The 19,903-nt window shown below is 38.3% G+C and overlaps 1 protein-coding gene across 3 annotated transcripts in view; it reads left to right on the top strand.

Annotated features, from left to right (window-relative positions):
• FBXL17 (F-box and leucine rich repeat protein 17) overlaps positions 1 to 19,903 on the top strand; it is a 288,616-nt gene that overhangs the window by 19,726 nt on the left and 248,987 nt on the right. The gene's annotated exons all lie outside the window — the stretch shown is intronic.

Here is a 19,903-nt window from a genome sequence, read left to right as displayed (position 1 = left end):
TTCCCTGACACCGGTTCCAGGCTGAATCCGGCGTCTTACAGCTCCGCGATACGCCCTATAGGTTAGTAAAGAAAAACTCTTATGTTAGTGATTTGCTAAATTCATTTGCTTGTAATAAAACCGATTCTTTATTTCCCACAACCCAAAGTACAAGTTAAGCTAAACATATTAACTTTTAGTTTTCAACATAACCTTCCAGGAGTAATTGTTTGGGAGATGCCTGATTTGTGGAGGAAAATGCTTAGTTCATGTGGAATGTTTCTTTTGTTTCTACAAGTACAGTAAAAAATGCAAATTTACCTAAATTACAAGATATTTGGAGGTTGGGTTCTTGATTACAAGTAATATGCTCTGATAATATTTTCTTGAAATATGCCACTTTCTCATCAGGATAAAGTAGAGCAGTGTGCCTGTGCTAGTAAAAGGAAGTTGAGAAGTAATAAAACAATTTTGTGTCCTAGTTATAAGAGCCTCTGAAATGATGGTTTCTAATGTAGAAAGCCAGTAGCTACTAAATGGTGTAGTAGAACACCGACTTTGTTTTTTGGGTTTTATTTTTTAAAGTTTTTTCTTGCAAGTAAGTAGGCAAGCTTGCAGTTGAATTTTCAACTATCAGCTAACGTTATGGTTATAACCTTTTGTTTAAAAATTGTTCAACTGGAACAAACAAATTGTGATTGTAAGAAAACAGCATACATTGTATTCAAGAATTATTTGATACTTGGCTTCAAATAGATAAAGATAGACTAATGCTTAAGATAGTTGATTTGAGAATGGTTTGTATTTAAAAAAAAAAAAGGCAGGTAATTATTAGTTTTGGTCAGAATTGTGGAAAGTCGAAAAAATAGGAGATAATGACCAAAACTGAGATCTCAGTGGTTAGCTTTGTAAAGTCCCAATTCAGCTCCATAAATCTTGATATGTAAACGTGTCCTAATTAGAACAACTGGGACCAGTTCATCACTGTGGGGGTGTAACCCAACTTGTGTATTCTACACCCTCCATGTTATTTCTCAGGAACTGTTAACAATAGACCATTTGCAGCAGCTGCCCAGAGCACTCCTGGCCCCACAGGCTATAAGCTGGGTGTTAAGAGGCCTGTGAGATAGGAGGATGTTCCTGTCCTCACACCAACGACTCACAATCACCCATTATAGAACTCCCCACCCTGAGAGAGGTACTGGGCATTCCTGCCTGAACCTGAGGGTATATAATCTTGAGGTCTTGGGACTTCTGGTACTACTCGTGGGATCCAGAGGAGGACCAGAACCTTGACTGGACTGCGACCACCACTCTCGACCGGACTGTGACCACCACTCGCACCAACAATTTTTTTTTTTTTACTCTCCTTTTACTTTGGACTCAGGGGGACCAGGTGGGTCTCAGCACGGGAGCCAACGAACACCACTCTGTTCGTGCCCCAGGGTGCTGGTTATACATCTAGGTTTTTGTGGGCTAAACCCAATTGTTTGTCTGTATAATTGCATTTATTGTATTATTTTTATTAAATTGTTATTCTGGCTTACCATCTCTTTTGAGTTGGGATCATTTCCCCTGCCAGTTCACCTTTAAACCAGCACAACATGAAATAAGTTGTAAAGCTGTTATCAACTGCAGAGTGTTGAATCTTCAGAATAAAATAACACTTGAACAATGCCACTACATGTCAAAGCTTCAGAAACTGCTGTGCTTTCCCCTTGCCAGGGGCAAGAGACTTTCAAATCTAGCTGAAAATGTAATTTTGTACGATGAATGAAAAAAAATTGTAGAAGTTCTGATGCAGTTGGTAAAAGAAAAGTTTTCACATTCCAAAATAAATAAAAAACAGTAGTAACTGTTTAATGCCATGGAGTTATCTTAAAAGGTTGGCAAATGATTTGTCCAATTCTGTGGGTTACTTTTGTCTTTAAGACTGTCTTTTGAAAAAACCCCCTTAGTATTCCTACTCTTTAGGTGAAGGTGGTTTGGGGAAATAAGTGTATGTGTGTGTGTGTTTTCAAAATAAGTAGGTATTCATTCTATGAAATCAAAATATTGTGTGGCAAGAAGAGTGTTCTTGACTTACGAGGGCTTGTTTTGTGTTTTTGAAATTCACAGATTGTCAGTATGCTGTGGAAAGAGTACTCTTTCCCCAGCCTTGTAAGCAACTGCTGTAGCTTCCATGTGAATACTGCAAATAGAGTCTGTTTTGTATTTTCTTGTTTATTCCTTTTTCAGAGGTGCCCAAAATCATGAGACTCTTACAGGCAATTTCTGTTAATTTCAATGTGTAGTGCATTACAGATAGCACATGATGGTTGAGTTTTCATGTAGACTCGTCTCACACTAATGGGTTTTTTCGCTTCAAAAATACATCCACGCAAAGGCAACCAGCAGCTAAATAATGCCTTTGTGAGTGTTACTTTGCAGTAAAATGTGTGTGGATCAGGCAGCACAGTTCACTTGCTTCATCTGTTGCTAAGTAACTCCATTATCAGACTGCTGAGCAGAAGCAGAGAAAGCAGAATTTATGTTCTGATTATTGAATATGCTAGACATTTCACAGAAAAATAGAGCCTTTCCTATCTTTGAAGTGCTGATTATGTCGTGGTAATAAGTGAAAGCTGCAAATAATAAATGGCACAAAAGATCTGGGAGGAGAAAGTTAATATTGCAAGGCTAAATTAACAAAAGGTTCTTGTTGTTTGTATAACTGTTTAGGATTTGTATCTCTTGAAAATATGTTTATTTTTCTTCTGTGCTTTGAATTAAAGAAAATTATATGCTGAGCCTCTTTTCCGAAGCATAGTGGCTGAATTGGGAACCTAGTGAAAAAAAATTATGACATTGCAGGACTTTAAAGTATAGTGAAGCTTGTGTGTGCTGGTATGTTGGGATGTCTCTCCTTATCTGTCTCCAAGCACTCTGGTACAATCAAGTAATCTATCAGAAATTCAGAACACAGATTATAACTCTGCCCAGACAAAACCAGAAAATTTCTTAGCTTCTTGGTTGAGTTTAGTTGGACTTCCTATTTTATGGTTGTGACTGGTATGGGCTGCTATAGCTTCCATGTTTTCATCACGTGCATGATTAATGTAAATTCAGCTGGTGGAAGATGAATGGGTTAAGTTCATTGTTATCTGTTAACCAACTGATTTTGTTGGTTGTTTTTTTTGTCCATCCACTCCAGATAGAGAGCACGTACCTTCAGCTGCAAAATCAGACAACTGTTCCACACTAGTATGTAGTAACTGAGACATCGAGTGTGGTGGACTTAACCTGAATTTTCAAGGAGAATTTTCATTGCAGCTTTTCGTAGAAGAGTAGAATCCTAAAAGGTTTTAATGGTTTTGTGACTTCATCATAGAGAGATGCAGAAGTTTGTAACTACAGTGCACCCAAAGGCAAAGATTACCTCCAGAAGCAATTTGATACAAGCTGTCTGTAAACTCTCCTTTCTTTTTATCGATAGAGTTGATCTAGATTTGGGAGCTCATTTTAGAGCTGGAGCAAAACCTTCTCCACTTAACTAGTTTGATTTTACATGCTATTTTCTTTTTAATTACCTTTCCTTAATTGAGTGAATTAACGGCTAAAATGGCTAAAATACAATGGTTGCTGAAACTTAACAGGTAGAAGGTACAAATTTGTTCCTCCTTTTCCACCCAAAGTCTGTGTTATTTTCATGATGAATTGGATGTGAATGATGAGAAAAATCTTCTAAAGATAAAGGGAGGTGGGGTTTTAGATACTGGAGGAGAATGACAACATTCCTACCTCTAGACTTACTTCCCTTAATCTCCTTTCTCTTTTTCAAGCTCTTTAAGGGTGGATGAAAAATAGTACTGCAACTAAGCTACTATAGGTAGAACACTGGCAGCATTTCTTCCTTTCCAATAAAATGATCTTGTGAAGTAGATCCTTAAAGACAAATTATTTGTCTGGTGGTTCCCAGATACGTTCATTAAGGCAATTATGTTCTAACTTGACCATGTTTTTAGTTCTTTTTAGTCTCTTGTCTCTGTTCAGGAATAGTGTCTGCTGCGAGTGGAGGACATTTCAAGATAAGACTTTGAGATTTTGGCCCAATTTGCAATATGTTTGATGTGTGAAAACACTTCTTTGGTAAATATTTTACGATTATTTAATGTTAATTGAACGATTTTCTTAAAGGTGAGTATTCTGTTAGTGTTCTGCCCACCTTTGCAGTTTGCAGCAGGTAAGAGTTGAAATTCGTGTTAACGGTGCAGTTATGTTTGATAGAAACTAAAATATTTGAGATATGTGAATAATATACTTTTTTAGTTTTAGTAAAAAAGAATTAAGATAGAGTAAACAAAACATTTCAGTTTTGTGATGTAACTGAACACTTAACATATGCTTTTAAAGCATTGACTGGAATAATCCTAATATAAAATGTATAGGAAAAAATAAACTTAATTTTCATGCTTTCTGAATAATCAGCATTGTGTAATCTGGTTCATTTATGTCTTACTGAGGTTCCCCACCCTCCTCCTATTTTTTACTTTGGGAAGCATTTCTCTTTCTACTTCATACAAGTCATCTACAAGACACTTACTTCAGCATTGTACCCTGTGCATGACACAGGGTAAACGTGGAGAGGAGAGAGTACTTTACTTTGAGTTTAGTCCAGGCAAATTGTTTCAGGAGAGTTTCAGTATTATGAGGCATATAAACACCTCAGAGGTGTAGAATGTATAGACATAACTTACTTTGTTTCACTGGTATATTACGGCTAGGCTTCGCAAACGAAGATTTGGGAAGGGCTCTACCCATGTTTCTTGCAAGTGTGTTGGTGGCTAAAAAGGCCAATACGAGAGAGGCATGTCTGGTTGCAAAAGGCACAGCAGAAAGACTCCTTAGGTGGAGAAAGACTCTGCAAGGCTCAATTCTTTCTGCGTTGTCTTTTCTCCTCAAGGGTGATCCATTTTCTCAAAAGCATCAGCAGCGTTATAAATGGTTTGTCTCCAGGCCTCCCGATTGGAGGCCAGAGTAGACCAGTTATGCTGATCAATATGCCAGAGGCTGAGCTGTTGCTTCAGGGAGTCCTTGTATCTTCTCTTCAGGGCTCCTCTCCTGCGGCAGCCAGTGGCAAGTTCACCATAAAGCAGGATCTTAGGGAGGCGGTGGTCCTTCATCCTTGAGACGTGCCCTGCCCATCGCAGCTGCGTTCTCAGTAGCATGGCCTCAATACTTGTGATTGCTGCCAGTTCAAGAACAGATGTATTGGTCACATAATCTGACCAGTGGGTGTTTAGGATTGTGCGGAGACAGCATTGATGGAAGCGTTCTAGGAGACGCAGGTGGTGGCGGTAGATGACCCGCGATTCGGAACCATATAAAAGAGTGGACAGCACGATGGCTCTGTAAACACTGATTTTGGTACTTTTCTTCAAGTGTTTATTTTGCCAGACTCTTTTATGAAGCTTTCCAAAAGCACTATATGCCTTTGCTAACCTGTTGTCTATCTCCCCGTCAATCTTACCGTCCAAGGAGACGAGGCTGCCTAGGTAATTAAACTGTTGGACTGATTTGAGTTCTGACTGGCCGATGGTGATGTGGGGATGATGGGGGACTTCCTGAGGTGCAGGTTGATGGAGAACTTCAGTCTTCTTTAAGCTGACTTCCAGCCCAAAGAGCTCAGCAGCGTCTGCAAAGCAGGATGTTAAACGCTGCAGGGCTACTTCTGTGTGGGCAACAAGGGCGGCGTCATCAGCGTAAAGCAGCTCCCGGACAAGATGGTTTAGGGTCTTGGTGTGGGCCTTCAGTCGCCTTAGGTTGAATAGGCTTCCATCAGTACGATATCGAATTTAGATACCGTCCTGATCCTCGATGTCTGCCGTGGCCCTTTGGAACATCATGCTGAAAAAGACTGTGAATAGGGTAGGAGCGAGAACGCAGCCTTGTTTCACACCATTGTTTCACTGGTAACAACTAAATGAAAGAAAGCTTATTGAAAAAAAAATACTCCAGAAGATCGTAATTTCCCTATCCTTTTTCCATTCCCCTCAACATATACTCTGGGTGCATTCCTCCCATTGTGGGGTTCCATTTCCGAAGGCTTGAGGTGGATAGGGAAGGGGTTACTCCAGCTCCAGGGGTTTCTTCAGGGTCCTGGATGCATGGAGGGGTTAGGTGCTCACCCCTCCCCCCCCACCACATGGTCCCATGGCAACCGGAGAGAGACAGCACACGGAACTTGGAGAGGAGGCGAGAGAGGGAGTTTATTGTGGTTAGGGGTTTATAAAGCTCTTGGGAGGGTCAAAAGGGACCATGTAAGGTAAGGGGTCTTACAAAACACCAATCAGGCAGGGAACAGCCAAATAAGGAAGGGGTTAACATGAGACCAATGAGAAGACTTCTTGATATCTTCTCAGGACATTCCTGAGACAGAGATAAGAACTGGCCGTGGGGGATTTTGGGAAGAAGAAACATGAGTTAGCAGAGACCACAAAAAAGCCATTTTAAAACATGCCTAAACCACAGTTTTCCCATATAATGCAGGTTTACTGCTACAATATACCATGTGCTATTTCACTTTTTACATACAATTACTTAAAACTGTTCTACTTGGAGGAATTTCAGGAAAAGGATTGTTTTCCCATGCTTCTTTTGCACACTTTCCCAAATTACTTTCTAATTAATTTATTTCATTATTTGAGGTTTCAAAAAGAACTGTAGTTGTTCAGACTTACCCCTTCAATATGAATTTTTTAATCAAAATCTCATGTTCAGCAGGACCTTGCTGCTGGTTTTCTTTGTGGACACCTCCTTCAGGCACAACCAGGTTGTCTGCAGCAGAGTCTCAGGCACTGGATTTATAAAAATAAATAGTCCAATAGAGTGGAAATCCCTGGGAATTTGTATCCTTATAACTTATGCCTCTGCTGCTCATGTGCTCTTCATACACTGTGTTCCAATAATAATTTTTGTTTTATGGTCTTGTAACACCTTAATGAATTCTTTCTTGAACTTTGAGTTGACTTCTTGTCTTGTTGCGTGGCAACTTCTGCTGACAACTGTAGCCTCCTCATCTGGTTTTCTGGTGCACCTGCTCACTGGCAGAGCATGGAAAGGTAAAAAACCAGTAGACTTAGGATAGTAAGCATTGCCTGGCAACAACCAAAACTTCAGCGTGTTATCAGTATTGTTCTCATACTAAAGCTAAAGCACAGCATTGTACCAGTTACTGGGGAGATGACTAGGCAAATTAATTATTCCAGCTGAAAGCTGGAATATCCAGGTCAAAGTTTGCAGCTTCTGGCCTAAGGCTTCAGCAATTCCAGCTACGGATCCTAAGCAAGCAACATACTAAATCACACAGCACTGTAACTCCATGTAGCTTGTTATACTTAGAACTTACATAATTGATAGTTATTCAGCTGAAGTATCTCTCAATAACTAATTGGTTGCTAAATGTGTATATGTATTTAGGATGATTACAGAATCATAGAATGGTTTGGCTTGGAAGGGACCTTAAACATCATCTGGTTCCAACCCCTCCAGCCGTGTGCGAGGACACATCCCAGTAACCAGGAGGCTCAAAGCCTTATCCAATCTGTCACCTTCCAGGGATGAGGCATTCAGAGCATCTCTGGGCAACTTTTTCCAGTACCTCACTGCCCTCACGGTAAAGAATTATGTCGATACTGAGATTGATATCTCTATATTGTAGCTTTGGATAATGGTGCTTTATCTTCCATCAAGCATTAAATTAGAGTTTTCTAAAGCAAAAACGTTGTACAGTTTTACTGAACTGTTGTACTAAACTAGTACTTTAGTTTCTGAAACACATTACGTATGCACCAAAACCAACTAATCACAGAATCATAGAATCAACCAGGTTGGAAAAAACCTCCAAGATCATCAAGTTCAACCCTTGATCCAACACCACTGTGGTTACTAGACCATGGCACTAAGTGCCACATCCGGTCTCATCTTAAAAACCTCCAGGGACAGTGAATCCATCACCTTCCTGGGCAAAATGTACCAAAGAAGTAAAGTTCAGTGCTTTAGAAATGCACTGAACAACTGTACTGGTACTAAGCCATGCCTTCATAAGAACTGTTTGAGACGTCTGTTTAATAGTAAAAGCCTAATGGAAAATTTAGTCTTTCAACAAGCCTTTCTGAAACATTTACTTTATTCATTTTTTTAACTCAGTAAAATGGTTTGGTCAGTTCTTTAGAAATCTGATACAATTTATTTCTCAGAGTTTGATATTTTTTCCCCTTTTTTTGTTTAAATCTGTTGCATTTTTATCTGGACAGTTTCTGTAATACTGTTCTTACCATAAAACATTTATATAGAGTTTGATGCTAATAGAAGAAAAAAAGTGAAGCTGGTGTACATGTGCATAAAGAAGTATCTGCTGTAAAGGCATATGAAGTACTATGCAGGTGTTATTTTCTATATAAAGGTTTCTGTAAAGTAATCTGGCAATAAATACAATATGGTGTCATTACCCTTAGGTGGCAGCATTGACTTTGTAGTGGTGACACGGGCCTTGGAGTCCTTGCTGTAGGGAATTACCAATGCACAGCAGATAATTTCGGAATATTGTGCTGGTTCCACAGATACTTCTTCGGTTCAGCTGCCAGGATCTCTGTCAAAGTAACTCCTAAGTGCCTTAATAAGGTCAGCTATATGGTTTCACCACTGTGTTTCTTTTCTTTTTTCCTTTTTTAACAAGTACTGCATTTATTTAGCTTTTTAACCAACTGTTCCATGTTGTGGGCTTACTGGTACAGTGCGAGTGTGTGTACACATTTTTAAAGCAACTAACAACTGTATTGTTGCATTAATTATACTTCTTGACTCATTAGGTTGCATGTAGTTGATCAATGGCTGTGCTTACTCTACAGTTTAAAAAACCTCAATTTTTGTATCTATATGAAAATTAGTTATTATACCACTTAGAGTATTTCTTTTGACTGTAATTTACTACCACTTTTAATGAACATTTTATGTATAATAATATATAGTACATACACTGTGAATTAACATAAAAACAAAGAACTGAAGGATGGAATAAAACAGGAGTAGAAAAGTGGCTGATGCAGAACTTTCTGTTACTTTTTGGTCAGCATTATAAGGCAATTATTCGTTTGATACTTGCAGGTGATATATTTTGCATATAATAGAAAAGGTTAAATACATTTATTTATACATTCAAGTGACATCTGCTTTTGCCTGCGCATTATTGTCTGATGTGTTAGTTAACTTGTACATCAAACTTAGGAAGAACTGTAACAAATAATGTTCTTAATGTTGAAGATTCAGGTGCTAAAAGTCCAGATGGATGGATGTAATGTGAAAAACCTAGATGCAATGTACAAGCAAATTTCAGCAAGGTGTGAGCTTTAAGTACAAGTCAGTGTCTATGCTTTCGGTATAATTAGTGAAAGAGCTGTAGTATACTGTAATTGAAATTCACACCACAGACAATGGCAGTACAGAAATTAGTAGTATCTATATGGTATTTCTGTTTTTCTGTTTCTGTTTTTATGAAGTGCTCTATCAAACTGCAAATGGAAATTCGAAATCTAATTAGTAGTCAGCTCAGAAGATGCCCATACACTGTCTTTACGATAGTTTAGGTATTTTGACCTGTTAGCATTTTATGTAAAAAAAATGCATGTAAGTAAAAGCAAATTAATAGAAAGTTGCAATAGCATGTTGCCTTCAAAAGAGGCTTTTACTGAAACTGAAGAAACTCCATAGTAATATGTAACTGCTATACTGAAAGAGATGACCAGAAAAATATACACAGTGAAATTATATGTTTTTTCCCCTCTGGATTTCAGTAATTAATAAATTTTTTGAGAAAGTTTATGCTTTGTACTGCTTACTTAAATGATAAATTGTTACTGAAATGAGCAGAATGTTTAAGTTTAATTATGTAGGCTAGATTTATATAAATTTTAATGGACACAGTAGATCTTGAATTAAAATAGAGTGTTGAGTGTAGGCACTTTGGATTTTTTGTGGTTTTTTTGTGGGGTTTCTTTGGCTGCTTGTGTTGCTGAACAAGTTATTTGAGCTTTTAATTAAAAACTTGATGACCAGGAATTGGTAGCTGGACATGGAGCCTTTTTGAATGTTTGAAATAGCCATATTTAATTGTCCTTTGAGTCAGTGGTCCAAATATTATTACACTACTTTAATAATAATAATGGCCCATCTTCGCGAACGAAGATTTGGGGAAAGGTCTTTTACCTTTCCAGCCTGCGCAATGGATTTTTTAGGTGAGACACAGCCTGCGCTGAACTGAGCCCACCCTTTAATCCTAAGGTTCATCTGCCGGGGCCAAGCAAGCTTGGACAATGGCAGTGAGGTCCTCAGGACGTAGGTTTGTTTAGAGTGACCTTCTCATAGATGGATGGCCTCACAGGGCTAACGGGTTCCATCTGCCCGGGAGGGACTGGGAATCGAACCCGGGTTGCAGCGGTGAGAGTCCCGCATGCTAACCACTAGGCCACTAAATCAATTTACATGATACTAGAATGAAAAATCTTTCTACTAAAATGTGTGCTGCTAGATATTAAAGTCACCTAAATTGAGCTGAAATAAAAATCTTCAAATTTCCATAGTTAGTGTTTGTTTTTTTTTTTTAATCTGGTGGTAGCTTCTGTCAAAGAGACTACTGGCAAACTCCAGATGAATTACTTGTAGTTCTTCATTTGTTAAGTTGGTATCTTGATCCATACTGTACTTCGTAAAAATCTTCAGCCATTTGCTTAAGGATAGCACTAAATCAAAACTGATAATGTATCTCCTAGGGAGCTGTGATGCTTACTGAAAGAGATCACAAGTGTGATGCTGTGAAGCAAATCCTTAAAACCGTCAGCATTATTATTTTAAAATGGTGGTAATTTGCATCAATCAAAGATTGATTATATGGGGCAAAGACGAGATTATGTAAAAGTAATGAATGACAGACAGGCATCTTTGCTTATATCATCTGTTCCTGCAAATTCCACTTGAACCTTTTATCTTTCTGAAGCTGGAAGAATGAATTTGTCACATTTCCGAAGCTGTGTGAAAACACTTTGTTTCCTAAAGAACTTCGCTGTAACTTTATATGGGTTACAGTTATAAGTATGAGAGATGAAGCCTTGTCTGCAGTTAGGTGTAATGGGAGTAGGTTCTACAAATGTCTGCATTCCCTCTCCTCATATTTCTATAGTGACCAGTATCTGGTCACTATAGAACACACATGGATATCAGGAGGAGCTTGTGTGCTTATAGCTAGTTGTGTTCTTCAAAGTACTGCATTGTTAATATGTATGTGACAGGGCAAATTGAATGAACATGGATTTACCGTTGGATTTCCACTTTACTGCAAATTTATCAGCCATACCTAAACTTGCTTTTCATGTTCCACACCTTAAGTATTTCATCCTAGAAATTACAGCATTATTTACTGTAGAATTTGCTCTGGTCTTTCATCTGTCATTGTTCTTTTTATTCAGAATGCAAATGTTTAAAAAACTGTGTTTGGACTTAGACGTAGGTCCTGTGGTACCTATTTTAGCTAATCTTGAATGTCCTATTCTGCCTTTCATAACTACGTACAGTTTTGCCTCAGTATTTTTCAGAGTCCTTAGCTTAGTGTTTCTCCTTTCTCCTGTTTTGTATTGTATTTTTTTATTTTATTTTATTTATCCATAATAGCTATCAGAAAGTTCTGTTGTGTCTGAGACTTTCCCTAGAGATTATCTTGCTGATGCGGTCGTCAGACACCAACTTGTGATTGTCTTCTGGTCTCCATACTCTGTTGCATCCAAATGTGGTGGATTTTTTTGTTTTTTTTGGTTTTGTGGGGATTGTACCTTACTCAGACATTATGCAATTAGGCAATTAAATTATTGTTTTATAAAGCTGCAAAATTATTTTTAAACCTTTTAAGCTTTTTGAGGGTTATAGCTCTATGTCTCTCTGTGTTTTGTCACTACTACTCTACTGATTCTTTTCCCCGTCCCACCACAGGCAATGAGCAACAGCCTGTGTGGGGCTGAGCTTCTGGCTGGGGTTGAACCCTGACAGTAGAAAAGTTAGTGCTGGTGTTCCATCTCCTACCAATGTGGTAAAATTATAAGTATGGTTTAAGAATACTTTTCGTCTGAAATATGAAAGTGGAAATTAGAAAAAAAATCTATTACAAAATCATGGTGAAAAATATCAGGAGGGATGGACACGCTTCAAGAAAGAAGTCTTGAACGCACAGGAGCAGGCTATCCCAGTGTACTGAAAGATGAGCTGATGAGGAAGATGGCCAGCCTGGCCGAACAGGGAGATTTTAAAGGAAATTAGGGGAAAAAAGAGAGCTTACCAATTATGGAAAAAAGGGCTGGCTACTCAGGAAGAGTTTAGGAATGTAGTTAGGTCACCTAGAAAGAAAATGAGAGAGACAAAAGCACAATTTGAACTTGATCTAGGCACTTCTGTTAGGGATAATGATAAGTGCTTCTCCAAATACATCAATAGCAAAAGGAGGGGCAAGGAAAACCTCCATTCTTTGTTGGACGTGGTGGGGAACATAGTCACCAAAGATGAGGAAAAGGCTGAGGTACTTAACACCTTCTTTGCCTCAGTTTTCAACAGTAAGACAGGTTGTCCTCAGTACAGCTGGCTTCTGGAGTTGGTAGACAAAGACAGGAAGCCGAATAGCCCCTCTGTAATCCAGGAGGAAACAGTTGGTGACCTGCTGAGCCACTTGGATCCTCACAAGTCTATGGGACCAGATGGGATCTGTCCTAGGGCGATGAGGGAGGTGGAGGAAGAGCTCGCCAGGCTGCTCTCTATCATCTACCAACAGTCCTGACTCACTGGGGAGGTCCCAGATGATTGAAGTTGGCGAATGTCATGCCCATCCACAAAAAGGGCTGCAAGGAGGACGGGGAAACTACAGGCCCGTCAGCCTGACCTCAGTGCCTGACAAGGTTATGGAGCAGATCATCCTAAGTGCAATCACACAACAGCTACAGGATGGACAAGGGATCAGACCCAGACAGCATGGGTTTAGGAAAGGCAGATCCTGTCTGACCAACCTGATCTCCTTTTATGATCAGGTGACCCACCTAGTGGAGGAGGGGAAGGCTGTGGATGTGGTCTATCTGGACTTCAGCAAAGCCTTTGACACCATCTCCCACAGCATTCTCCTGAAAAAGCTGGCAGCCCACAGCTTGGACAGGGACACTCTGTGCTGGGTTAGGAATTGGCTGATGGCCGGGCCCAGAGAGTGGTGGTGAATGGTGCTGCATCCAGTTGGCGGCCAGTCACTAGTGGTGTCCTCCAGGGATCAGTGTTGGGCCCAGTCCTGTTTAATATCTTTATTGATGATTTAGATGAGGGGATTGAGTCCACCATTAGCAAATTAGCAGATGACACCAAGCTGGGGGGGAGTGTTAATCTGCTGGAAGGCAGGAGGGCTCTGCAGAGGGACCTGGACAAGCTGGAGAGATGGTCTGATTCCAACAGGATGAGGTTCAACAAGGCCAAGTGCCGTGTCCTGCACTTTGGCCACAACAACCCCGTGCAGCACTACAGGCTGGGCACAGAGTGGCTGGAGAGCAGCCAGGCAGAAAGGGACTTGGGAGTTTGGATTGACAGGAAACTGAACATGAGCCAGCAGTGTGCCCAGGTGGCCAAGAAGGCCAATGGCATCCTGGTCTGGATCAGGAACAGTGTGGCCAGCAGGACCAGGGAAGTGATTCTTGCCCTGTCCTCAGTGGTGGTGAGGCCACACCAGGAGTACTGTGTCCAGTTCTGGGCCCCTCAGTTCAGGAAGGATATTGGGGTGCTGGAGCAGGTCCAGAGAAGGGCAATGAAGCTGGTGAAGGGACTCGAGCACAAGTCCTATGAGGAGAGGCTGAGGGAACTGGGGTTGTTTAGCCTGGAGAAGAGGAGTTTCAGGGGAGACCTCATCACTCTCTACAACTCTGTGAAAGGAAGTTGTAGCCAGGTGGGGGTTGGTCTCTTCTCCCAGGCAACTAGCAGTAGGACAAGAGGGCATGGTCTTAAGCTCTGCCAGGGAAGTTTAGATTGGATATTAGGAAGAAATTTTTTATGGAGAGAGTAATCAGACATTGGAATGGGCTGCCAAGGGAGGTGGTGGATTCTCCATCCCTGGAGGTTTTTAAGATGAGACTGAATGTGGCATTTAGTGCCATGGTCTAGTAATCATGGCAGGATCAGGGGTTGGACTTGATCTCAGAGGTCTTTTCCAACCCAGTTGATTCTATGATTGGGAAATATTTAGTTTTTAACGTTTTTTTGCTTAAACATAGAGAAAACATCTGAGCTGTGTATAAGCTGAAATGGAAAATGATAGTAACTTTTCCAAGGTGAACAAAAAGTACTGCTGATGTTGATATTATCTAACTAGTACTTCGGTGTAGTAGGAAATAGTTCGTATTTGGAGGGCTAATCTAGACAAGAAATGACAGTGAGTTTGTTTCTTTTAAGCTTCAGGGTGGTTAATTGAAGTGACAACAAACACATGGAAATAAATACTTTGAAATGAACTTCCCTTACTGGTAAAGGCTAAAAAAATACAAATGTCTGGCAAGCTTGTGTAGCTTGATATGCAAGCTCTTAGGAGATGCATTCTGTGTAGGGTAGAAAAGTAACTCTGAGCTCACTAGCTGCTCGTATGGCATTTGCAAAAAAGCAATCAATCCCAGGCCAGAACTCACAGGCTGAGTTCTGCAAAACAGGGTTTGTTGCAAGGAATTGGTTCTACTCTGTGCTGCCACTTTCTCCCCATGCACCATCTCCACTGTTCTGACCTGGATAATCTTAGCTCTGTGGAGTTGGGGGCATTAAAAATGAGTGGTTTTCTTACCCCACAAGGGTAAGGTTTTCACAAAGTATTTTCCTTTTTCCCAAAAGAAAAAAATACTGGTTTTGGTAGATGGGCCAGTGGGCCAACTTCAATGTGTTTGAGTGTGCAATGGCAACTCTAGTTTTCCAGAAGACTTCCTCTAACTACTTCCAAGAGTTGCATTTTTACGGTGATGACCACCCAGTCACATAGTGCTGCTATTAAAGGTGTAGCTGTCCCTCTGCTGTTGTCTCCCTTATTAACGAAAGTGTCATATGCCCAAAGGATTTATTCTGAGCCTTGTTTGTTTGGAGATGTGACACTTCTGATGCTCTCAGTGATTTTGCACCAGAGGTAGGGTTAGCTGGTTTGCTGCTGTCAGGCTTTGCAACAGGGATGTATTTGTGACAAAAGAGGTGTTTGCTTTGCATAGAATATCAGCTTTGCAACTCCCTTCATCTGTGCAATTCTCTTTTATTGGATTTTGTGTTTGGAGACTTTTTATAGTTTTTAAAAGCTACTTTTATAAACACAGTTTTATAGTTTTAAAATATTTTTAATGCTTTTTAATACTTCGTTTGATTTACTGTTTAAAATACATGAAAATTAAAGTTGTTGGTTGCACTGAAGTCTGTTTGGAGCAGGGGGGAGTGATAGTGTTAACTTTGTGCAGCCTCTTGAAAATACTAAGGGCTGCTTAGTTATGTGGAGAATACCTGTACTATACGACATGAGTTTGTGATTGTATTCTTGAAATTGGATGATTTCATCTACTATGTAAGTCTGTTTAAATATAGTTGTTATTTCATGAAGATGGGAATTTTTGGAATGAAATAGTGGTTGATAATTTCTGTGGTTTTAGGCATTTCTGAAAATACCCTAATGGTGCATACTTCAGAAGTTTGTACTGTATAGATTTCAGAACAGCTGTATGTAGTCCCATTTTCCTTCATCATTTTAGTGCCCATTACATTTCAGAATATCTTAGAAAATTCATTCTTCCTATAGGGCTTATTCTTGTGCTAATGTCCTGTTTGTTTTTTTTTTTAAATGTCTCTTAGCACTGTACAGTCTGAAAAGCACTGTACTATTCCTGTTGCTCATAGACTATAATTTCTCCAGATTTTGAAGTATTTGCAATAAACTTTCAGTAACAATCTAGTTTTAGTGTGCATGTAATGAGATAGAAATAGTATGGGTGTTAACAGGCCTCTTTGTTTTTGGTGTTTTGTTTTATGGATGGGTTGCTGCAGCTGACCTTTTGTTTTTTCGATTGTGATACTAGTCCTCAGTGAAATGACGTGAAACTGTGGTGCCTGTAGAGATAAGTGGTTGATTTTATTTTTGCTGCAAGAAAAGATATCTAGACAGTGAATTTTAAACTTGAATGGCACTCCTTTTATACTAATGCTATTATACAAACTGAAAATGAGGAACACCATCATCCTTTGGAAGAAGCAATTATTTTTTTTGTCAGAAGGCAACAAAGTTTTTGTGATTTTATCTGGTAGGACTGTGATGTCCTGTGAAGGCCTTTACCCTCCTCCTCTGTTGTGGGTGAAGTTATCTGGAAATTCAAAACTCCTTTTCCTCTCCTATAAAATGCTCTGTTCTTGGGCTGAAAAGTAGTATAGAACCAAGGGATATCCTGTATTGGCATGCTGTTTTAGTTCCCTTTCTTTCTGCTTTTACATGTCAGTAGCAATTCTTGGAGTGTAGGAACAGGTCTAATATATCTATGAACCTGAATCTTCCCCAAATAAAACTTGGGTGAGGTACTGCAAAAAAGGCTGCTATGTTAAGTTTTTATTTTTATTTCTAACTTTGGATTTGCTGGTAATCTGCTCTAATCTTATGAAGATAATGATAGTGCAGTTTGTACATAAAATTATACATACATAGAATATTGAAACAAGTACTTTAAGTTCCTGCTCTCAAACTACAGTAATTTTAAAGGAAAAATGTCAAGTATATATTAATTAAGAACTAAATCTAGATACCTATTTTGACCATTTTTATCAATTTTAAGCTATCTGCTTAGTAATGCATAAAAAGTGTATCATGTTACAGTAATCGCATGATTTGTAATGTGTAGATGTTTTTGTCTTCAGAACAATATTTACTTGCCATTTAGCAATAGCTTTTAAGCTTGAAGACTGACAAGATCATAGAAGGTGATTAAAGATATTAAATGTACATTAAAAAAAGTTAAAAACTTGGTGTTTTTGATGGTATAAGGACTTCTGATCTGAGGAATATCTTTTTGCAGTTGGTTTACATTTAGATATTGTGCTGTATTGTGTTGTAGTACAATATATATAAATGCTCCACCATTTTTGGCATGTTATTTGAAGAACAAAAATTTAAATATTTCATTCTATAATATTGTTTGGCTTATATTTTTAAGGAATTTTGCAAGCAAAAATGTAATATTTTTGTCCAGCACTTAAAATAGAAATTTTAATACATTCTTCTTGAATTAAACATGCTTTGTATCTTTCTGTGACTTGTATATGTAGGAGATGCTGCTTTGAAAGAAGATAAATTTCAATGCATAATGAGGGACAACAGGCAGATCAAATATTTGGATACCTTGGCTTAAGACTTTGTGCCCAAAATAAATTGTTCTTTTAATCAGGTAACTCTGTTAATTATGTATCAAATCTGCCATGCTGGAATCATTGGTGTGCTGTGACTTTATTATGAGAGTTGACTTCTGCAGTAGTTATTATCCATCACAGGAGGCTGCAATCCTCTTCCATCTATTTAATTCTACAGGTATATTTGTTCGTGACAGATTTGACTATCTTAAAAGTAACAGTCAATTTATCTAATAATTAGATTTATTTATTTATTTATTTATTTAAGTATTTATTTTTTGCAGTAAACAGCAAATTACTTTCTTTGCTTAACATAGTGGATGTAGTTATTAATGTTTTTACTGGTGAACCTGTTTGTATTCAGAAGACATATGATTATGGTTTTCTTGATTTAAGCTTGTCATGCAGCAAAGTTAGGCTGCAAAATGTAAGGAGTAATTACTAATCTCATACACCTCAAAATCAAAAGCAGCTGTTGATTTTGAAAACAAATTATTGAAGAACTACCAACTAATTTAATATTGCTGTCTTACCTTTTCTGTGGATCTCCTTGAAATGAAGGCTAAACCTAGTCAAAGGACAGGTCAGTTGCTTCATAGTGATGCTGCTCTCCAAACGTATCCAGTCTTACAGCCTGTTCTGGCTTTTTTGTGGAGGAAGAGAATGGAAAGTGGCAGTCAGACTTTCCCCAAACTCAATTTGTTTGGTTTTTTTCCCATTTTTGGGACATGTTTAAGTCGTTGGTATTATTAGTATTATTTCTGAGATTAAATGTAAGCTACTTTTATCACAGAGGGTTACTAATTAGTACTGCACATGATCTTGTCTTTAAAATAAAAAATTACTAAAGTAATAGATGAGTGTGGAATAAAAGGAATAGATTATGAGCATCATACTAGCTTGGAAAAATTAATTCTTGAATGTTTTCCATGGTGTACAGTTTCCTCAAAATGAAAGGAGGAGTGGGAAATCACATCTTAAAACATCGAGTCTGCTGAGAGGAATTATGGAAAATGTTTTTGGATTCATCTTTAAAAGTGAAATCTCATACATCTGTACAGCACTGTGTGAAAAATTAATTCACTTCTGAGCTGGAATGTTTTTGCCATAGGTAGACTTCTGCCATAGACATTGCAGGTATAAATTCACAGGGATATTTTTGTGTTTTGTTCTATGCTACCATTTTATAAGCTTTTAACAATGGATTTCAGTTATAGAAAACTGTCTTTAAAAAAGACAAATGTGTTAAACGGGACAGATACCCACTCAGTGATGGTGCCCCATTTATAAATTTGGGAATTTATAACTGAATTTACATGTATTCCAATGTCTTGATGAAATCCAGTCTATTATACTAATACTGCAATTTTTACCAGCTAAGCAAAAAAATCTTTATCAGTCAGTTTTCAAACTATTCCTGTGTAAATTTATGAGCCACCAAGTGCCTCAGTCAGTTCTTTGACTTCTTACAGGTGAATTACACAGATAGTGAAGTTTTGAATTACTACCCAGTAGCTGCTATTTGTACAGCTTTTGAATTACTGTTGGGGTTGAAGGCGTTTTGTCATGCCATATGCATATTGCTGCTTGTTTTCTTCCTTCTAAACACAATATTATGTAAATAAGAATCAATTTATAAAATGCATAGATTTGCTATGTTAAAATTAGTTGGGATAAATTGTATGCATCTGTATTGGGTGAAGAACTATACTGTGTCAATTTATTTTTTTTAAAGGCCCAATACTCAACATTGTGCATTGCTCAACTCATGGCCAGTGTGTGAGGAGTTCTGATGGATGGAGGCTGACAATTCAACCTCAGTATTCTCTTCCTGTAATTAAGAATGTGGGTTTTTCTGACCGCTGTGGACTGCTTGAGGTGATGATGTGATATGAGGGCAGAAAAGATGGAATTTTCCTCTACCTAATTATCATCTATTTCAGGGGAACTATTTGTTTCTTGTAGTAATCAAAGTTGGTCTGTGGAGTGGTTTTAGAGTCTCTTATCTTTTTCAAAACTCTCTCTGCTTTCCAGTCAAGCAAAGAAAAACAGAATTCCAAAGCTTCAGATAAAAGGAAAAACTGAGGCTCTTCTGTTGGTTGAGAATTTTGATTTAACTGTAGCAGCATTAAATACTAACCTTAATTAAAAAAAAAGAAAAAACAAGAAAAAGGTTTTATATGAATGATGGTATTTTTTGAATCCTTTTATATCTATGTTTTTATATATCCACGTTTTTTCTTTACCATTTCTTTCTGAAATGTAGATATTTTACAGAGGTTTTATCTTTGTTATTGAGTCTAATCTGGTTGTTATACAAATACCATGTCATTTAATAGCTAACTCATTTTTTCCTATATAGTTTGAGTGGTATCAAGAATGTTTATTGAAAGTTATTATTTGTCTCACAAAGATTTTAGATTTTTTTGGTGTTAGTCTCTTTTGCACACTGTTTGAAGAAGGCAAAGGGCTT

Source organism: Neopelma chrysocephalum, unplaced genomic scaffold (assembly GCF_003984885.1).
Source record: "Neopelma chrysocephalum unplaced genomic scaffold, ASM398488v2 Primary Assembly neopelma1_97034, whole genome shotgun sequence".
Lineage (NCBI taxonomy): Eukaryota > Metazoa > Chordata > Aves > Passeriformes > Pipridae > Neopelma > Neopelma chrysocephalum.
The sequence above is the reverse complement of the archived record's forward strand: the minus strand, read 5'-3'. Positions and strand labels throughout refer to the sequence as shown.